A 15,455-nucleotide genomic window follows, 5' to 3' on the forward strand; every position below is an offset into this window, starting at 1 on the left:
TTTTAAATATGACTTTGCTGTAATTCGACAATAGTAACAGAATAAGAGGCCAAATTTGACCTCCTACCACTCATTTGTCTTACTTTAGTCTAAAAGACAAACAATAACATATTCTGGGTCAAATAACTTGAATGTTATTCTCCATTTGATCATTATGACAGTCATACAGTTGCAAGAGTGGTTTCTAGAAGCTCAATCTTGGTAGAATATTCAATGTACATGCAATGTGAAACACTCCTACATTGTTATTCACTTTGGAAGTATTTGAGGAGAATTAAGTTGAAACAAACTCTTACATATGCTATGAATACTGGATAGTGGTAAAGAGATCACATGGGCACAACTGTTGTAGAAATTGCTCTTAAATAAATATCAAGAAAACTTGTGGATTGGTGTTAGAAATGTTACAATTGATGTTTCCATCAGGTTGCTATATAAGGCAAAACCCATATGTTTCCAAACCTTATAATGCCGTTGACTATACGTGCTATCATCCAATCTCGACGAAAATATTATGTTAAGAATATGTGTGTATTTACTCTAAATGTGTAAGTTGTTCCCTTATACTTTTTCTATATGACAGACTCCACAAATGTATTATTTAAATGTGTTTTAAGAGACCATTTATTATGTTCTATATGCTATAAAGTGTATTTTTCTCATAGGTCACATACTTGATATTATCTTCACAGCTGGTATGCAGTTAGTTTTTCATGTTAGTAGTAACCAATTCATTTTTATTTTCTGTTTCATTGCAGAAAGGAGAAGGATGACGATTTAGCTCTGGTCAAATATAACAACAAATAATTGTATCTGGGCATGTTTATTTTCCGGATGAAACCACCTTTATGTTTTGGGAAACACTAGCAAAAGAAGTGCAAAACAATGACTTAATATACAACACCAGCAAAATAGAAATACAACTTAATGCAAATGACAAAAAGATATTCATATAGGTTTTCTGTTACATATATTTTATGGACATGATATAATAGGTAAAATGTTTATGAAAAAAATAACAACCAAAAAGTGGAAACTGAAATAAGGAATTATTTAAAATAAGGGTAACATTCTTGTGACTTGTCCCATAAATAGCCATTGACATGCAACACAAGATTCTGCCAGGTCGCTATTTACCATATGACAAAGCAAATTAGAGTCATAAGACCTGTGTGATTTACTTTCCTTTGGACAGTTTGATTCTTGCAAGACGTCACTGTTTCGAGCAATATTTACAAAAAAATTCAATCTTTAATGTAAAATTGAAGGACATAATCTATCTAGGATTTTTTAATTTTTTTGTTAAGAGAGTATTTTGACAATTGCTGTAGTTGGGGCCCTGAGCGGTACAGTGGTCTAATGGGCTGACCGCTACGGATCATTACCATCTCACCTCTGTCTGCGTGTGTTCAAGTGTCGGGTTCGGCTAATGTGGGTATATGAGAAAGTTTGCCTGTATCATCTCATGGGTCGGTGTTTTTTTCTGGAATTTTCCTGAATCTTCCTCCTCCATTTTTACTGGCAGCCATGTATAGCATAGCTTGTGCTGAAAAATGGTGTTAAATCCTACAATCACAACAACTTGATGTATTCTGCGTATCTACAAACATTGGATCTCACAATTTGTAACCATTAATGTCAACAACAATCTATATTATTCAATTTAGAGTGCCACAATGCTTAATTATCTCTCTGTGATTCGGCCATGCATAAATATATATGTGTGTGTGTGTGTGTGTGTGTGTGTGTCTGAAGCATACAGTCCACCCACTAACACGCACTCTGCAAAAGGAAAGATATTATATATTTATATAAGTATATATCAACCATAGGCTTACATGTGAGAGGCACATGGAGGTAATATCATATCATATATGCGCCCATATAAGTTGCGATGAGGTCAAATGTAAATGATAATGAAAACGGTTATAAATTTAAGTTGTCGACAACCTAGACATGTACAAAAAAACAACCACATACACAAAACTTAGACAAGCACATATTGCAATTATTGTGTAGTATCTCACTTTCTAGACATCTAAGTGACATTTTAAAGGGCCGTTTGGTTTCTACGTCTTCTTTATCCTTTGTCATGAATGCCTTCACCATTTTCTCCATGATGTGTTCTCGGAGACAATAGGTAATTTAGTCTCCTAAATAAGGATCAAATGTAGACTGACCTTTATCCAATTTGTATTGAAGCGTTCAGGTTCCCTTCTTTTCGTTTGATACTCCTCTTTTTATTTTCTTTCCTCCGTCAAATCTATCGTCTCTGCTTCCTCTGCTATCACTTGTTTGACAAGGCTATTGGCGATTTGAAGTGCAGCCACTTTTAGACGAACACGTCGAAGCGTGTACAATTGAGCTTCTACTTGTCCTCGGAGCTGCCCAAAACGCACAATCAAATTCACTGCTTCTTGTAACGTTATCAAATTGCAATGCTCTTGAATCAATGGCGTTCGTTCGTTGACGACAAATGGTACAACGTATTATCATCAAGCATGGAATAAAGTCGCTTATGGAAATGCAGTCTTATGCGGCTATTTAATGCCTGCATATCAGGCTTCTCAATTTCTTGACAAGTGGTAAGCAAACACGTGCTGCCAATTGACACTTTAATATATGGACATCATAGTTCTTAATAAATCGTCATTTGGGAAAAGGAACAAAACAACAGTCAATAACCTTTGGGATTAATTTATAAGTCGGGTATAAACAAGGATCATATACTCGACGTTTTACTGTATGCCCCTTGATTGACAAGTATGGAAGCCGTAATGGATGAGTCCAAGAGCTTCAGCCGAAACTTTCTGAGACGTCATACAAGCTCCATTGATGATTCTAAATTGATTATTGATGTCTCCTCTGCTGTTGTCTCTTCATCTCCTTCCACTCTTTCATGACTCATTCGTTCAAAACCTCTTGAATCAGATCTGCGCAATTTTCAAAAACATCCAGTTCTTCGGTTCAGATGGAGTCTGAATCAAGTTCTGACTGAAACGATTCAATTTCGCAAGATTCAAAGTCATTTCAGTTTTTGACGAGTCAACAATGGGTGGCCAGACTGATTAAATTACTGATTTAGATTCTCAAAATGTATCTGCCATCAGTTGATACTAGTATCTACTTTGAATGCGTGCAAATTATGCCTTTCAGGGATTATGTGTTCCCACGGCGCACTACTTAATTACTCACAGAATGGGTAGCAAGTGACCATTCAACGCATTATTGTATGAAACGCATTCTAATTGCATGTCTGGGCGTGAGAAAGGTGAAATCCGGCCGGATTCCCCATACGTCATCGGAACCTCTCTTAAATGCCGTTGATGTACTATCAATTTCTGACCATTTATCTACTTTCGGGCTGTTCGCTACAACGAATTGTGTGTTAGCCAAATATTGTAAATAGGATCACGCAAATCAAGTAATGAATGTTCCTATCTTTAAAAAATAGAATTTATTGTATATAGTGTGCGTACATTTTCCAAAATAAACATTCTCAAAATGGCAGGTCTGAATCACCGATTATAGTTTCGTGATTATAACTAGGTACAAACGAGTGCTTTTTTCGAACGGTTGGAGAGTGGATCCTATTAGTGTATTATAGGAGTTTTGTTTTATTCAAATGGGTTTTCAAGCCAAAACGCAAACCTCTAAGCAATTCTGTTTTCAGCCCGTACACGGGCTGAGGTAATCCTTATGTGGGCGTACAGGGGAACTGATTAAATCGGTTGGGCGGCTCGAATTTTCTTGTATTGTGGCCTTGGAGGCCAGAGCATGATGCGTTTGTTTGGAGCTTTGTTACCTCTATTATAAGAAGTAATATCAGCACCGCCAGGTGGTTTTGGCAACTACTATTTTGTTTTCTAATGTTTTCTGTTGTTCATGGTGATGCATTTCAGGTTTTGGGATATCTGGCCGTCACACGCGATTTTACTTTGCGTAGTTAATAACAGGTCCTCTATGTGCCATCCAGACTTTTCTCTGTTCGCCACTACGTCACACATTCCCAGGTCAAATGTTTGATCTAGGAGGTACTGGTCTGCTGCTTGATTGCGTAGTACTTGCTTACATACATTATCATATGCTGCCCCACTCGTCACAGACTGTTCTTTTGACGTCGTGTGACGTTGGGGAAGTTTTACCCAATGCCGTTGTTTGTGTTCTGTTTGCCTGTTTTCATGGAGGTTTGACTGCCGACTGTGGTGTTGCTACTGCTCGTGGTGGTTGTGGTTGATTCTATTCAGCTTGAGTTTCGGGGTCTCACTTGACATACTTGTTTTGTCCCTCCTCCTTCTGCTTTTTCTTCCTTCCCAGTCCTCTCCACTATATCGATGAATTTAGTGGGGGACGTATTAGAGGCTGCTTCCTAACTTCCATATTCTTTGCTGGAGGCGGTATTGGTGGTGGGGGTGCTCGTGAAGATTGTGCCCTATCTTCATATTGGGTACATTTTCTTTGAATATTCGACTGCTGGGTTTGTGTTAGTTACTCCCTATTTTCCTCTCCGTGTATTTTATTTCATTTCTTATCATTAAGACAACTTTGTATGACAGTCGGTCCATCCACACCTTAACCCATTTTTAACATTGTTAAGACTATACTCACTCTGTATTCCTCTTAACATTTTGAAGCATAAGCTTCACATTCGAAAAAAAAAGAATTATGTTATCATTCCTTTGTTGTTGCATTTTCTTAAAGAATTGATAGAATGTTTCAGTTTTTTTAACCACACACCAATGGTTTATCGTTCACCTGACCAAGTAAACATATAGTATGTTGCTTTGTCGGCCATGCGCCAATTGTCAATGATTGCTGTTTTTAATGTTTGGAAAAGTGTTCTGTATCTCTTAAATGAGTCAGGGAAATAAAAATATTTGTGAATAATGAAGGTGTTTTGTTCAACTGGAAAAGTTCATGACTTCCATAGGATATAGGATGCTTTCAACGAGCATTATACTAACTGTTTGCCATTGTACGTTATTGCCATCACCTCTTTTGTTTTGATGAATTTGCATGACCAAATTAACCTTTAAAATCCAAATATCAGAGCTAAGATTTGGAACTTTTGTCTGTATGGGTTGTTTTGGAGTAATGTTGATAGTGGCACATGTGATGAACTGATGTACGGGATGGAATTATTTAACTCATTGTGAATCATGTACATGTTTGCTAGCTGTTTGCTTTACGTTGATATCGTTATTATTTATGACCCTTATTAACCAAAAAATTGTTCAGAGATATTGTCTAGGTGCCATGGATATATTGTGGGTTAAGTTGTTAATAGAATGCTGCTAAAAACATTGCGTTTTCTTGTTGTCTTGTCTTTTTAATTCCACGAACGGGAAGGCATGTTTTTCTTCCGTGTTTGTGTTTCAACACTTTGAAGTGAATATTAGTTCAATTTCTTCTCCCATTATTGTATTTGGTGATCAGAACACGATTCATTTCATTAGTAAGATGAGAAACAAAATTAAATACTATACGATTAAGTTTGATGTTGCAGCAATACAATATTGTCATGATGTTGCAGAAATACAATACGGACATGAGGAACTTGAATGGGAATATATAATGGAATTGCAGATGCTCTTTCAAATATACAGAAGTATTATATTCCTGCCTGTATATTTTGCTAGATTCATTAGACTTCATCTTATACAATTTTAAATCACCCTTACTTTGACCAATAGTTAAATTAAAGTTATATCGTATGTATTTGTCTTTTTCGTTATTAGGGTATGTGTTATTTATATCAAATTGTTATACGTTGTTGGCTTTTTGGAATGATTATATGTTATGTACATATGTATTTTGTACGTGTGGCTTTCCAGAATCAAAGCTCATGGGATATCTGACCAGTAACATTTGTTCTACATACAACAAAATACATAGCTAATATTTCTCCATGAGTGTGAATTTAATAATCAAACCTTTCTTAACAGTAAATATGTTTTAACCTGAGTCTAGTACATAAGTTATTTACCTGGAAATTACTATACGTGTTGACAACATTGATTGTTTTCTAAAGGAAACTGCTCTACATACGGCTCTAGTACGGTGTCTTAGCTGTTTATATGAATTTTGTGAACTTGAACAATTACTCATTCTTACCAGATTATCTAAATCAAAATCAATCTAAATGTTGTGTTCAATTTTTAATTTGGTTGGATTTATTTATTTAAATTATATTTCACTGGAATGACAGAGTGCTCAATAATATTCTTGGACTTAAACATAAATTTGGAATTATAGGGAATTCAAGCAGTGACATTTCGGATTATATTATTCTGATACATCCAAAGGCTATCAACCCATCGCCACACCCAAGGCCATGTTTGGCGCAGTAGTCCGTTTGAGACCACAGGTACCCATACACATTCAAAATCGGAATTAATTTGGAATACTACTGGAATTCAATTGCAAATTAATACATTTATATCTGCGGTCAACCGTTATGAATATTTGTAGGATTGCACAATATCAACAAATGATTTGTAGCATTTTACAAAATATGTTGGTTTTCGTTCTTTTCTGTTACTCAGTTTAAGCCATTGAATCATAGCCATACATTTATACTTGCAAGCATGCATCAATGCATCCGTACATACATGCATGATTAGACGTATGGGTTGGATGGAAGTTATATATCCACACATGCAGAAGTTCTCCTTCGTAAGCTCAGCAGTACTTGTACTAGGACTGTTAAAATATTTTCAAGCATGTTGATGTCTTTGACTCGTTATGCCGTCTCCAAGACTGGACTAGGCGCTGTTCCGTTTTTATGAAAGTGGTAGGCGATGCAGCAATCTCATTCGCAGGTGTGATTACTTTCACGAACGATTATTCTAAATAAGCACGAAGCTCTTGCGGTTTGTCTCGCGTGGAGCACATCCTTGATTCGACCAGGGACCGTAATACAATCACATATTATTGATTTGAAGTATGTATTAAAAATTATACCGACTCAATGCATGACATGCTTGTTCATATCACGCGTGTGTCAAAATGACTTGTCAATCCAATATAGTATCTAAACAAATAATGTCATTAAATGAACTGTAACAAATCTTGAGTAGTTGGTGAACCGTTAATTATAGTTAGCACGAAAAAAAGTAACAAACGCATTTTATTTGAAGGCGGCGGCACATGATGTTCGGTAGATACCTGATGATCCGTACACGTAAATTGTCTTGAACAACATAAACATCTTCTCGTTGTCGTAAATATCTTTAAAAACACTCAGACTTGTGCTTGATGACGTCCACATGAAAATATACGTTAATGAGTTTTGTTGATAAGATATGACCTCGTCTTTCACGGGACGATAATTCAACGAAGTGTCTAGATTGTCGATTCCTGGTGTGTCAGCGATGTCCTTTTTAGCGTCGACCGAAACGTAATTATCTAGTTTCTCGAAATATATCGAAACACGCCTGGTCATCCGCGGATGGTGTAAACAAACAAAATTCATCCCAAGCGAGCCAGTGCATGATATGATTCAACAACTTAGTCTATACTAATATGGACCGGCAAATAAAAATCACTCACACAGAATTCGGAAACGCCGCATAATGCCATCCTCGCTTTACGTTCTGCAATATATATCACGGTGAGAGGATTGTATTCTCTAATTGGTTTGTTGTGATTCACTGATTGAAGATGCTATCGAGTATGCAAATAACTAACATGGGTACACATTGTGTGTGATGTAAACCAGCACGAACCAAATATGAAACCGCTCCGGTGGTACAGTGGTTAGAGCGTCCGTCCCGATGTGGGAGAACGCGGGTTTGAACCCCGGCCGCGTCATACCAAAGGCTTATAAAAATAGTACTACCTGCTCACTCGCTTGGCGCTCACTATCAGAAAGTTAGTGTTAGGACTGGTCGGCTTGTTGTCAGGATATTGTGACTGGGTGGGACATCATGATACATGTCTACGGCATGATGCCCCAGTGCTAGAGAAAATTATGAACTGCCACACTGCATACCTCGCAGCGATATGACTGAACTGATTTAAAAGCTATGCTAAAATATTATATATATGTGTGAAGTTTTATCTATATCAACGCCTTGCACAGTAATAATAATGACAACATGCTCCCACCCACCCACCCCTGTGATTTCGGAACAAAAATGAAAAGTCACATCTTAAAATAGACCACTAGAAGTTAAAACAATGTAATTGCTAAGATCGTCCTGCATTCCAACACTCGCCCCTTTTGCCGAATATAAATCAGGTTTTAGAAGCTAATCTTCGGAAATTATTGCATTTCACTGCGACAACATGTTAAAGCAGCGGTTATTAAAGGTCAGGGTCATATGTCAACCACGGTAGTGTCACTAAAAATGGACACGAATTAGCTCTTGAAGGATCGAAATGCGTAGAAAGTAACAACGACGTTGCTATACCAACACGTGCCACACGCAAGCGTAATTTTATAAAAAGAAGGACTATTCCTGGTTTAACCGCAACAACCATTTTGTATGTATTTAAATAATGATCATAACAGTATATCAATGGCATGACCAGCTATGACATTCTACCCTGTATCACTATATAAAGAATCGCTAGATGAATCCTGGCTAGCGAAGATAGGGCTATGGATTTTCTTGCAGTTAAGAGGCTAATGGAAAAAAAAAAAACTTTGCTGTTCATAAAAGTGAATGTTTCGATGGTTAAATCCGCTGATCTGATGTTAGAAAGGAAGTAAATTGGAATTATAAGGATTAAATGATCATGGTTGGGTATTTAACGATGTGTAAATTTTATCTAATCACTCACAAAATTTACATAAAGTCCTTCAGACTGCATTTACATTGTGAGTGATTAGGTAAAATTTACACATCGATAAATACCCAACCATGATCATTTAATCCTATGATGGATGTGTATATATATATATATATATATATATATATATATATATATGGAGAGAGAGAGAGAGAGAGAGAGAGTAAGAGGTATACATACAGTAACTTTACTACTTAAATAAAACTTAGGCTCTCTCTATGGTGGGGTTACACATGAGCTAGAATCTGAATGAAACATTGATTTTTATTATGATTATTTACAAACTATGCTAGACAGATCCCATTATTAGAGTGTGTTCTGGGCTGATCTCATCTTATCTATGCCAGACTGACCCAAGCATGAAGACAGTAATCTGATTTTAAATTGCATGCATCCTAATCACCTGAGCTGACCCCAACTAGTCAAGATGGTAATATTCTCACATTCATATGTGTATGGCTGTATTTTCCACTTTAGAAAACCAGTGCAATATTGCTTGCTCATGCTTCACACCTGGACTTTATCATGACCTCTGAATATATTGACAACTTACTGGGAGCATAGTGCACACAGAATATCAAACACTTGTTTGCATCATCACTTTAATTTCTTTTTCCAATTATGAAATTAAACATTATTTGCTACATATTTAAACATTAAGCTGAGTAATGGTTTACGTCGTACAGACGTATTTCACACTGATCTACCCAGTTACATGAACAGCATCTAAAGTCCAATTCTGAGTAGAAAAAACTGTTGTTGTAATCGATTTTTGTTTTAGACAATGTATATTCTCATTATTTTTTTATGTCAATTATTGTTCAAAATTGAATCGAGAACTATTAGCATTTGTCTGTCTTGATCAATCGTATGAATAAAAGTTGACTTCATCTTGTGATCTGTTGTTATCTGTAACATTGCACAAGCTATATTCAGTACACAATTCAGACACTATTAATTAAATTACGATAGGCATTTTAAATACTGGTACTGTTCTTTGAAAGCTCAAATCGTTTTAAATGTCACTGAAAGTTACACTGACTATTTTAGTGTAAATCTAAATTGTGTGTGCTCTATGTTATGGCAAGGAACTTTTAAGTGGTTGTTTTACATTTTGAAAGTTACAGCAGTATTTAGTATGCCTTTTAGACCTGGACTACCCTTGTTAGCACAGGAATGTCAGCGAAAGAATCAATCAATTTGCTTTAGGATAGGATTGAAAATTCCAACCTTGCGATAAGACATTTGCATTAACACTCAGCACATTCTTGTATATGACTGAAACTTCTAAGCATCGAATGGAATTTTCTATTCTACACAAACGCATATGAAGGACTATATCATCACTACATTGAGATCAGCAGTATTGACTTGGGAAGGTAGCAACAGTTAATAATCAGTTGAGTAATATTAATACGTGTGTATCATTCGGATTTTCTATGTAGATTTAGCACTTTTTCAGTCATGTCGATATGATGTCAACGTGGCAGTTTATAGTGATGTCTATCACTAGGGCATCGTGCCGCAGACATGTAGGATGATGTTCGAACCAGGCACATTATCCTAACACCAGGCCGACCAGGAATAACACTAACCTCTTAATGTTGAGTGCCTAGCAATGTAGCCGTTCGTACAGTTTGTATAAATATCTAGGACGACTCAAACAGGGTTCGAACCTGTGACCTCCCGCATCTAAGGCGGATCGTCTATCCACATATCCACCGGTTTGGTAATACTACTATGAAGAACGGATTTGCAAGTAGTAATAATGTGTAATTTTAAATTCAAAGGTAATATCCTATATGGAAAACAACACTAAATTTATTTTTATATTCTGGAGGCAGTGTGAGGCATAGCTGTAATAATCGTACTCCATCATAGTTTTAAATACCAAATTGAATGCTAGACTGTTGCCATGGAAATAGAGTATAGTGTTACTACATGGAACTGGGGGATAGCAGAAGAGGTATACAGTATTGCTACTACATCAGATCTTGGAGATCGTAAAGTCAGTGCTAGGAAATAGAGTAATGTTACTACATGTACATGGGTTAGTGGGTTCGATATGTAGCATTGTTACTATAAGAGGTTTTGAAGCTCAAAATATCAGAGCCTGGAAATAGGGTAATATTACTGCTGCTTTTTATGATAGCTCTGTAGTAGTGTTACTACATCACGTCTTGGAGATAAAAAAAATCTGTGCTTGGAAATAGGGTAATGTTACTACATGGGTTTTGGGGATAGCATTAGAGTTGCGTAGTATTGTTACTACATCAATTGATGTATTGTTACTGCATCAGGTTTTGGAGATCACAAACGTTTTGCTTGGACACAGGGTAATGTTGCTATATGGGTTTGGAGATAGCTGTGTATAATTGTTACTACATCAGTTGTAGTATTTTTACTACATCAGTTGTGTTACTGCTATTACATCAGGTTTTGGAGATCACAAAATCAGGGCCTGTATATAGAGTAACGTTATTAAATAGGTATGGGAATTAACAATTTAATATTGTTACTATAGTCAAAGTCCCTTATAAAGGACAAGAAATCAATTCTATTTTTTTTATTCTGAAGCCATTATATTATATGGCAAACTTTAAAACTTGTGAGTAATTACGTCTTGTCATAGTCTGACTTGCCAACAAGTTACATTTAATACACTTTTTAAATGAATCAAATATATGTTGCTTGATCTCATTGTATGATCATCATCAAATTGATTTCCTTCCATGGAAGATTGCATGATATAAGAATACATCATCTGAATACAATCAATAGATCAGTATTTAAAATAAAAAATAAAAGATAAACATATAAAAAAATAAACCAACAAACAAGCAAATTACTATTAGAATACAAATTCTTACACTATATCACCCAACTAAGTGTTCGTCAACTGCATAAGTTGCAAGTTTCAGTACCTTATTTGCAGAAGATAGCTGCACACTGCATGACAAAGTATGCTGCATAAAGGACGAATAGCTTGGAGTTGTCTTTGTCGATTACACTTGATGGTAACCTTTTACCCAGAAGATAGTGCAGCTCATCTTCTGCATTAAAATAACGTAATTTGCAGGCTCAGTGGAACTTTATCAGTACGGCAATCCCAGAAAGATTTTCTAAATTTGACATATAAGGACAACTAGCACAACAATGAAGTATCAAGTCTGTATAAACATTCCCACATCTAATACACATATCGAGCTGTGTTTGAGGAACAGCAGCCCAAAGTTTAGCTACATATGTAAATACCTTAGTGTGTTGTCTGGTTTTAGCCGACTGCCACACTGAGGCAGGTCGCAAGTATTCGTGTATCGAAGCGAATCTATCAAAATCTGCTTGATTAGACATACGAACTCTCCAGAGACTATTGTCAAGACCAACACTCTTCGACCTTACAATTTCTTTCCAATTTTGTCTATCTGGAATTTCAGAATGATGCAAATGATCAGTTAGATACAGCGAGAGTCCAACTTCTTTGAGGTATAATGTAAATTTGAAATAAACCCACAGCTTGACATGCATCCGCTCAAAATGAAGTGAAATAACGCAACGATAAACACACGTTTAGTATATATGTTGTTAGGCATCAAACACAGCTGTGTAAGAACATCAATTTTTTTCTGTCAATTTCGGACTGCGCTGATGTCCATCCGAGCATTCCCAGGTTGATGTGTGATCATGCATGTGTTGGAAAACCTTGTGAATATTTATCAAAATACCTCAGAGTTTTATACAATAAATAGAGGTCACTTTTTGATATATTACACCATAATTCACTTCCATGAAACATTGAAGGGAAAATCACATTTTTAATTACATTTGCAGCAGCCAAAGTATTTAAACCATTCGGTTTAATGCCAATACCAAACAGACCGTGAACAGATTATTTTTTCCTTTCTTGCATGCATCGAATATTGCGTCATGCAACGTCATCTGTGAGTTATTCCGTTGACCCAGGTGTTTTGCCGAATCAGTAACCGGCAAACATGACTGGCCAAGATACCCTTTCATATTGATATAATTCTTGTATTGGGGACCGAAAATGATGATGTATGACTTTGTGACACTAAGCTCGAATCGCCACTTATTACCGTAGTCGCATGCTATATCTAACAGCTTTATTAGATTGCTAGGATATAAAGCCAAAAGTGAAATATCATCAGCTAGGGTTGGATTTCCCACAGCTGAGGATCCAATCTTTGCTCCAAATCCACTATTTTTAACTGTAGCAGCAAGTCATTTATAAAGATTGTGTATATCAAGGTTGACATTAAAAACCTTGCCTCACTCCTTGGCCAATTGAAAACAAATCTGAAAATTGCCCATTGACAAGAACTTTACTCCGTAAATTTTGTATACATTATATTGTACTGAATGCTACACCAAAACACTTGCTGTTGTGCAGCCTAAACCTTTCTGGAAACCATGTTGTTGGGAATTGGGTATATTATAATTAGTATCTTTGAGCCACGTAACCAAATGTTAATGAATACTTTTCTCCAAGGTTTTGTAGATAACAGGCAGTAAAGTAACAGGGAGTTCTTTGATTTTCTGTTACCTTTGTACAGTGGTATTTCTAACTCTTTTTAGCAATCTACAGGTATGTAAGATTGATCAATCATCTGAGTAAATAAAATTGTCATACACTCGATGAGGTAGTCGCTGCCAGAGATCAAATGTTCATTGCAAATTTGATCATGGCCCGATGCTTTTAATTTTTTTAGACTTTTAATGATTTCTCTTACTTCGTTTAAACTTATACTGGTCTTTAAGGCATCATATCTTGCATTAACTATGTGCCCGTAAATTCTATCAACATTGTCCGAAATAATATCTATATCTAAAGTTTTCAGGTGATTGTCCAGCTCAGATTGATCGTTTTTTTAAGATATCAGCGTCTAATTTATTCCAAGCTATGTTATTTCTCTTCATAGACTGTCTGAGATCATTCCCACAGGTCATTGTACGAAGGGAAGTAAGGATATGTAGGTGGTCAGATATCACGTGCTCTTAGTGATCTGAAACAATGTGCACACTCCGTAATCTACCTATGCATTGATCCGACAGTACAAAATGATCAATCATCGTTCTTGCTGGGGTGAAGGTATAACGGGAACCAGTGCATATTATTAAATGTCCAGCACTCACTAGATTATTATATCACAAGAACTCATGAAACACCCCATCTTTGTAATCTCTGAAAGTGTCTGGTTCAGCTAATGCATTGAAATCACCAGTAAAATACACGTCCCCCAGCTTTGAGTACTGATCATAAAGATTTTGAATCAACTCAATTTGCGCTTTGTAACAATCTATGCCATACAATAGGCTGGAAATGTATGCACCAAATATATCTACAATTTGCATATCTGGAAATTTGAATTATATGCCAACAACTCTGTCACTATTAACTTCATCCATAAAGTTAGCATATCTCACCAGAGAAGTTTTGCAGAGGATTGCAATTTCTCCTTTACCATATGTTATTAACGTGCTATTAGAGGAAATATCCTCGGCCTTAGCAGTGCATTTATAATCAGAGCGAATATAAATGCAGAATTGAAGTATGTGCTGTAATAGTTCAGTTATGCAAGCTACGTCAACATTATATTTATCCAGCATTGCACTAAAGCTAAGAGCAGAGGACATAATTCCTCTAACATTCCAGGTCAGTATATTAAGATTCGTATTAACTTATATAGGCATATTAATACTTATGCATTGTGAAAGCAGGACTAAAATGACAAAGATGACAAAGCACATTAAATGACGACAGTACATAATGGCAAATGTATGTACAATTGACTATGTCACCCTAGTCATTGAATGTCCTGCACCTTCATTTGCTTCATGATAGCGATTGTTAAACCTGTCTCGCAATGATATAACGTAAACAACGGGGCGTTAAGTTAATACGACTACTTTAAGGTTTGACACATACTCTGTAACATTTTAGAACATATACAGGTAACATATATCGTTCGTTTAATAGACAGCTGCATTCCATGCATTAATATTGTAAAGTGTTTTATCTTGTCTTGATACAATATGCAATTAGTAGATACACCGACGAAATAAACGTCGCTTTTAAATCTGAACCTGAGCGTAGACCAGCATGCTAACATTAGTAAAATAGCTGTCTCTTATATGTTTCAAAACAATCATTTATATGGGAAGTAACGTCAGATAAAATAAATCATTAACCGGAAAGTCTTTATAGTTATTCTTATATAAGTATTGTATATCAGGACCATCTGAGTATTAGGGCAAATGTCCATATGTCTCATTACAATAAAGACAACCTCCATATAAGACTACTTCCTGGTTGCATTTTATGTAGTCGTTGCAGACGGACTATCTATACATCGTTAAAAGGTATGTAGTTTGGTTGGCTATGAATGTTCAACGTATCGTTACGTTTTCCTTAAGTACATCGATATAATACAATCGACACACAAACTCAAGGTTGCTTGATCGATCAGAAAGTTTATTGAATATAACAAATATATTACAGGTATTACAGATATATCCAAGATTAGACTACAGATATATAATGCGCGATTCGTCATTTTCGATACTCATCGGACCAGTAGTCATCTCTTGTTTAATCCTAACTCGACAGAAATGTAATTGTCTATTTCCACGCTAAACAA

The 15,455-nt window shown here is 36.0% G+C and overlaps 1 protein-coding gene across 3 annotated transcripts in view; it reads right to left on the reverse strand.

Annotated features, from left to right (window-relative positions):
* LOC149792163 (deoxynucleoside triphosphate triphosphohydrolase SAMHD1-like) overlaps positions 1-15,455 on the reverse strand; it is an 81,609-nt gene that overhangs the window by 51,507 nt on the left and 14,647 nt on the right. The window lies entirely within an intron of this gene.

Source organism: Sinohyriopsis cumingii, chromosome 9 (assembly GCF_028554795.1).
Source record: "Sinohyriopsis cumingii isolate HCF-2022 chromosome 9, ASM2855479v2, whole genome shotgun sequence".
Lineage (NCBI taxonomy): Eukaryota > Metazoa > Mollusca > Bivalvia > Unionida > Unionidae > Sinohyriopsis > Sinohyriopsis cumingii.